This window comes from Giraffa tippelskirchi, chromosome 11 (genome assembly GCF_054371585.1).
Source record: "Giraffa tippelskirchi isolate mGirTip1 chromosome 11, T2T-mGirTip1v1.2.pri, whole genome shotgun sequence".
Classification (NCBI taxonomy): Eukaryota; Metazoa; Chordata; class Mammalia; order Artiodactyla; family Giraffidae; genus Giraffa; species Giraffa tippelskirchi.
The window spans coordinates 109,134,953-109,141,292 of record NC_137285.1 but is presented as its reverse complement, the minus strand read 5'-3'; positions in this window follow the sequence as shown (position 1 = coordinate 109,141,292).

The window sequence follows — 6,340 nt, the reverse complement described above, 5'->3', positions numbered from 1 at the left end:
GGGTGCTTCCTAGTGGGCGAATGTAATGTCTTACAGCGTTGCTCAACGCCCTCAGCTCCTGGCACAGAGCGGGAACTCACCCCCCGGAATACTGAACTAAGGAAGCTGATTATCAACTGATTCCCGCCCTCCGGAGCGGCCTTCTGACCCTCAGCGCCCCCAACATAGCCCTGGCCCGGATTCTGATCATCAGGTAATAACTTGGATAATAACTGAATGAATTTCACCCAGCAAAAATTTTCATATAAAAAACAGCTTTTACCAGACACACCTTCATACACTACCGGACAATTTTTCTGAAGGAAAATGTAGCAAAGAATACTACAAATATGAAGATATTTAGCTAGTAATTCCACTTCTGCTCATTTATGACAAGAAAAAAAAATTGGAACTATGCACAAACCCTTGGACTGCAAGTTATTCATTATGGGATTACATATAACAGTAAAGAACTTAGAATCTAAAGTCCTTAAAGTTCAAAAACAAATTGATTAAATTGTATAGCCATGCACTTGAATACTAGGCTGCCATTAAAAAAAAACAACAACATGTTTTGTAAAATAGTAACAGAAATATTCATGATGTATCATTAAAGCAAATATATCAATTTTATTCACGCACACGCTGGGTGTTAGATTACAGGTGATTTTTATTTTCTTTTTTGTACTTTTTGTACATAACCCACACTCCAAGCCACAAATTATCTTGCGGGTACAAATGGGGTCACATTAAAAGGATAGTCCATATTCAGTGGTTCTTGACCCCTCTACTGACACAAGCCTCCAGTACTCATCACCCTTTATACCTGAGAGGCCCTTGCTAGTGTCTCCCTGAGCTCTTACAGTACTTCCCATTCTTTCACTCCACCCACTCCATGGTGCTTCTGCCTTAAGACCACTTAAGGGCAGCACCTCACGTTTACCTGTCCAGTCTGTGGCATCTTGAAAACGTGGAGGACCATGCTAATAAAAATGCAAACGTTAGAGAGGCAAAGCAGCTCTTTGTTCTCAAGAGAACTTGATGTGCAAAAACTATACTGCTTGCTAATTGTTTTATAAGTTAAATGATTTAGTGAAAGTCGCTCAGTCATGTCCCATTCTTTGTGACCACATACAGTCTGTGAAATTCTCCAGGCCAGAATACTGGAGTGGGTAGCTATTCCCTTCTCCAGGGGATCATCCCAACCCAAGCATCGAACTCAGGTGTCCAGCATTGCAGGCAGATTCTTTACCAGCTGAACCACCAGGGAAGCCAGTTTTGTAAGAGTGGCCTTTTATATGATCAGAATATCATTCCTTTTTTAAAAACTAATTAATTGGTTAATCTTTTTGGCTGTGGTGGATCTTCATTGCTGTGCACAGGCTTTCTCTAGTTGTGGTGAGTGAGGGCTACTCTTCATTGCAGTGTGCAAGCTTCTCATTGCAGTGGCTTTTCTTGTTTCAGAGTATGGGCTCTAGGCACAAGGACTTCAGTAATTGCAGCACACAGGGCTCAGTTGCCCCGCTGCAGGTGGTATCTTCCCCGACCAAGGATCAAACCCTTGTTTCCTGCATTGGCAGGTGGATTCTTAACCACTAGACCACCAGGGAAGTCCCTGACCATTCCTTTTAAGCATGTATAATAGTATAAAGTGAGACCCTCCTCATCTCCATTTGTTAAGACTCTAAGGTAGTAAGTGCCAATTACTCCCATATTATAAAATGAGGTACAAAACCACCAAAGCAGAACTTGTGAAGGTGTCTAGAAACCTTCACATACCCTGGAAGTCTATGAAAGAGGTTGAAGAGGCTGAGAGAGAATTCTGAGAGGATATGTGCAATAATTGTCAGTGTACTGTGAATCCTGCCCATTTTGTGTCTAGGGAAAGGCAAGTGTCAGCAGGGCCACTGAGAGAGCTTGGCATGTATCCCTCCAGGTTGGGACTCGGCAGGTTGCTGTCCGGGCTTCCCTGGTGGCTCAGCTGGTAAAGAATCCGCCTGTAATGCGGGAGACCTGGGTTCGATCCCTGGGTTGGGAAGATACCCTGGAGAAGGGAAAGGCTACTCCCTCCAGTATTCTGGCCTGGAGAATTCCATGGACTGTATAGTCCACTGGGTTGCAAAGAGTCGGACACAACTGAGCGACTTTCATTTCAGGTTGCTGTCCAGTTCATACTGAGAAATGTCCAATGGCTTCTAGCCAGATAACTGCTCTGATAGTGAGCAGAGATATTGATACTTTGGAGGGGTCTTTCATGTCCAGAGTTTTTTAAGATAAAGAATGTCTGACTATCTCCTACGTGAGTGTTTCCCATGCGTGAGCAAATTGGCCAGGGTATAGTGTTAGACCCAGCCCATGGGAATTTCTGGAGGGCTGAAGGGACACCCACAGGAGAGTTGACTACTAGATTCATAGAGGCTGAGTGAGATGAATTCAACATCCCAGTCAGAGACATTAATATACCCAAATTAAGAGATTCCAAGAAATAAGAAGTGGGAAGCTCTTTCAAAACACCCACAGACAATGAGTCTACATTAAATACTTACCAGGTACAGAAAGCATATATACCAAGTCAATAGTATCAAATCAAAAAGAACTTCTTACTCCTTGCCTCTCCTCCTCATCACCATCCCCAAACCCTGGAGGAGCCAGAGGCATTCTTGTGAGTAGAGAATGAGCCGCAAGAAAATAAAAACACAAAGCACATCTCTTCCTTTCTCAGTTCTAGAGGAGAAGAAAAGCTTTAATCTTAAAATTTAATGTTTTGAACTTTTTCACAACACTGGAATTTTTAAATACTGAAATTAGAGAAAGCGCTAAGGACTTAAAGTGAGCAGAAAATTCAAGACAGGGACCTGAGATTTCATCCAAAGGGGTACATGAAGGAACAACCTAGAGTCAGTTTTCATACTGAGAGGATCTGGAAGAATACAGTTGTTACCCAGTTTCATCCCTTGAATGTACATGCATCAGTACTTAAACTAACTTATATTATTATGTTATATCCCTTAATACAATTTCTTGAGAGTGTTGCAGTGAAGCTACTATCAATATTTGAACTATGTACATACCACTGACTAGCTCTCCCCATGAGCAGCTTGGTTGAATCTCAGTTCTTGAATGAAGCTCAGTTCAGTTCAGTCACTCAGTTGTGTCCAACTCTTTGCGACCCCATTGAGTACAGCACTCCAGGCTTCCCTGTCTGTCACCAACTCCCCAAGCTTGCTCAAACTCATGTCCACAGAGTCAGACATGAGTTTGAGCAATGAAGCTAGATACCAATTATTTGATGAATTATTGAATGAAGCTAGATTTGAATTATTTGATGGTAACACTTTCAGGTGCCTTTTCTCCCCATAAGAGGAAAATATGAGGTTTTTTGAGTATACAGAATATATCTGTATACTATACAGGTTAGGAAGTTTTTGCTTTTAGATTATCTTATTTGATCCTCTCAATATTACTAGTATAACAAGTATTGTTGGAATCATTATTTTATAGATGAGAAAACTGAGACTCAAAGAAATTAAATGATTTACTCCAAAGTCAGATTTCCGCTTTTAATATAGGCAGATTAGCTGGCTACAGCAAGTTCTCTCACCAAAAACAATTAGGAAAGATGAGAAAATATTTTTTAAATTTAAGTCATTGGAGAGCTATGAAAGCAGCCAGAACTTGGAGGGCCAGGATCTAAAAGCTGAGAGATTTCATTTGGCACTACTTTTCTGCTTGAAGCATTTGCTAATTAGCAAGCAGTAACTTGGAGGCTAAGAAGCTGGGCTGAAAGAAAAAAAAGAAGGAGCTAGGCTGAAAGCAGCAGCTGAGAAGCTGAGAAACTGAACAGTACTTTTAGCAATTTTACATGATCAGGGGGAATAAGGGTAAAGGAGAGGAGAGCAGAAGTCCCGGATCCCCAAGGAGAAGCCCTGGAACATACTCAAAGCTCTCCTTTGAGATTCAAAAAGAGCTGCGCCCTAAGAGTAGAGGTGACCTGGAAACAGACCAGCCCTCAAAGACTGAAACGTATCATCAAGTTGACTTAGTTCCTACTTGGACTGAGATGAGCATCCCCTGCCATTATACACTGCCTGCTCAAGCAAAAGTTAATTCCTTCAGGAGGAAGATAAAATCATCCAGAAGCTATGAAGGATTTCTGATAAGGAGATTAATGATTCTTTGCTGTTGTTCAGTGGCTAAGTCAGGTCTGACTCTTTTGTGACTGCAAGGAGTATAGGATGCCAGGCTCCTCTGTCCATGGGGTTCTCATTGGAGTGAGTTGCCATTTCCTTCTTCGGGGATCTTCCTGGACCAGGGATCAAACCCATGTCCCCTGCACTGGTAGGCTGATTCTTTACCACTGAGCCACCTGGAAAGCCCCAATGATTCTTTACATATGGCTAATAAGTTTATTTTTACAGAGTCCTCTCACAACGTAATTCTTACAATAACCCAGGAAAGTACATCTAGCCCACTTAACAGATGAGAAACATGAGACTGAAATTTTATTAAGAATTCCAAAAAGTGGTTACTAAGTTTTCCAGGTGTGTTTGACTTCACTTATATCACATATTCATAGGCTTTTTAAAAAGAATAAGGATGTTACAGATTTTTGAAACTAACAAAGTTGCTAATATACATTTAAATCCATTTTTAACATACATTTGACAAAAAAATATATGCTATTGAAAACATAAATTTTGTGTCCTTTTGTTATCCAAATGACTAACAAACTTTCAAATCATAAATGTGTATCACATTGTAAAATAAAGACAAGACTGAAATAAGACCACAGTGTCTTTATGCATTTCCTAGAGATTAATATATGAACTCTATAATGTGTTGCTCTAGTAATTCCAGGATTTTTTCTTTCCAAAGTCATTTTTTCAATGACTTTGGTGTGTCATTACCACTGTATAACTCCAAATGACAAAATAGGCAGATTAAAAAATCTAGGCATTCTGACAACCAGATTTTGAAGCGTTCTTCAAAAAGTCAGGAAAATACCATCTATGTCTCTGAGTAATAACTCACTGATTAAGAATTATGAACCACACTTTTGGCTCAAATCTATTCTGATATTTGAGTAAGTATTAACATATTCCTTGAGGCTTTGAAGAAATTATTTAAAATGTATGAAAACTCTAAGACTCTCAGGATCCCTCATTTACCAAATATCACAAATTCAAAGGTTAGAAGATCTGAAATCAATCATAAAATATTTCCATTATTCTGAAGGTGTGAATTATAATTGTTGTGTCTTTAACATTTACTTTAGTGTGCTTTAATCATAGAGTGATTTGAAATACCATTGTTTAAAAATTCAATAACTATGATTCTTTACCATAATCAAAGTTGCATGAAAATAACCAGACACAGTATGCATAGTTTGTTGTTATTTGCTATCTATCATGGTTTGCTTCATAGATTTCCTTGCAACCAAATACTATAAACCACCTAACCAGTATTTCAAATGGTTTCAAATTAACTGACTTAGATCTAGTACTATCAAAGGTATATTTAACAGTTGATCAGCTATTAAAATTTACAAGTAATGTAAAAATCTGAAGTAGCATAAATTACTCTTCCTAATTCTATTTCCTTGTACAACATAAAATGAAATAAATTTTAAGAGTTTTTAAATTTTCCTTTGAGGCCTAAAAAAGATTAAAATATCTAGTGATCTGTTGAAAAAAAAAGTTAAATGGTATACAATTTGACTATTAATGTGAAAAAAATTAAGGACACAGTTTTTAAAGTAGCTGATTAAGAACAGAAAATTGGCTGAAAATATGACCCTGGCTTCCCTGGTGGCTCAGACAGTAAAGAATCTGCCTGCAACGCAGGAGACTCAGGTTCGATCCTGGGGTCGGGAAGATCCCCTGGAGAAGAGAATGGCTACCCACTCCAGTATTTTTACCTGGAGAATCCCACGGAGAGAGAAGTCTGGTGGTCTACAGTCCATGGTGTCACAAAGAGTCAAACACAACTGAGTGACAAACAGGTTCAGTGTCATTCACCATTAATAGAAATGAGATCACTGGGAGAGGAAACTGATGGAGCACAATCCTCCGGTGATTCCGAGTTCCTTTTTGGACCTATAGAGTTTAAAATTCTTGGCAGGGCTGCCACTTTGCAGAACCCCATTTCATTCTATGTAAACAGTGTGACAAGAAGTGACACAACATTGGCCTAATTTATGGGGCATTAGATGGAAACACCTAGTAGGCAGTTGGATTTAAAAAGCAAAAACTCAACACAGGTGTTAAGAGTTAGAATTGCAAATATGGGAGACGTACAGAATAAGAATTGAAGTTATGGACACGGATGACACCTCCCTGAACAGAAAGCAGAGACAAAAGAG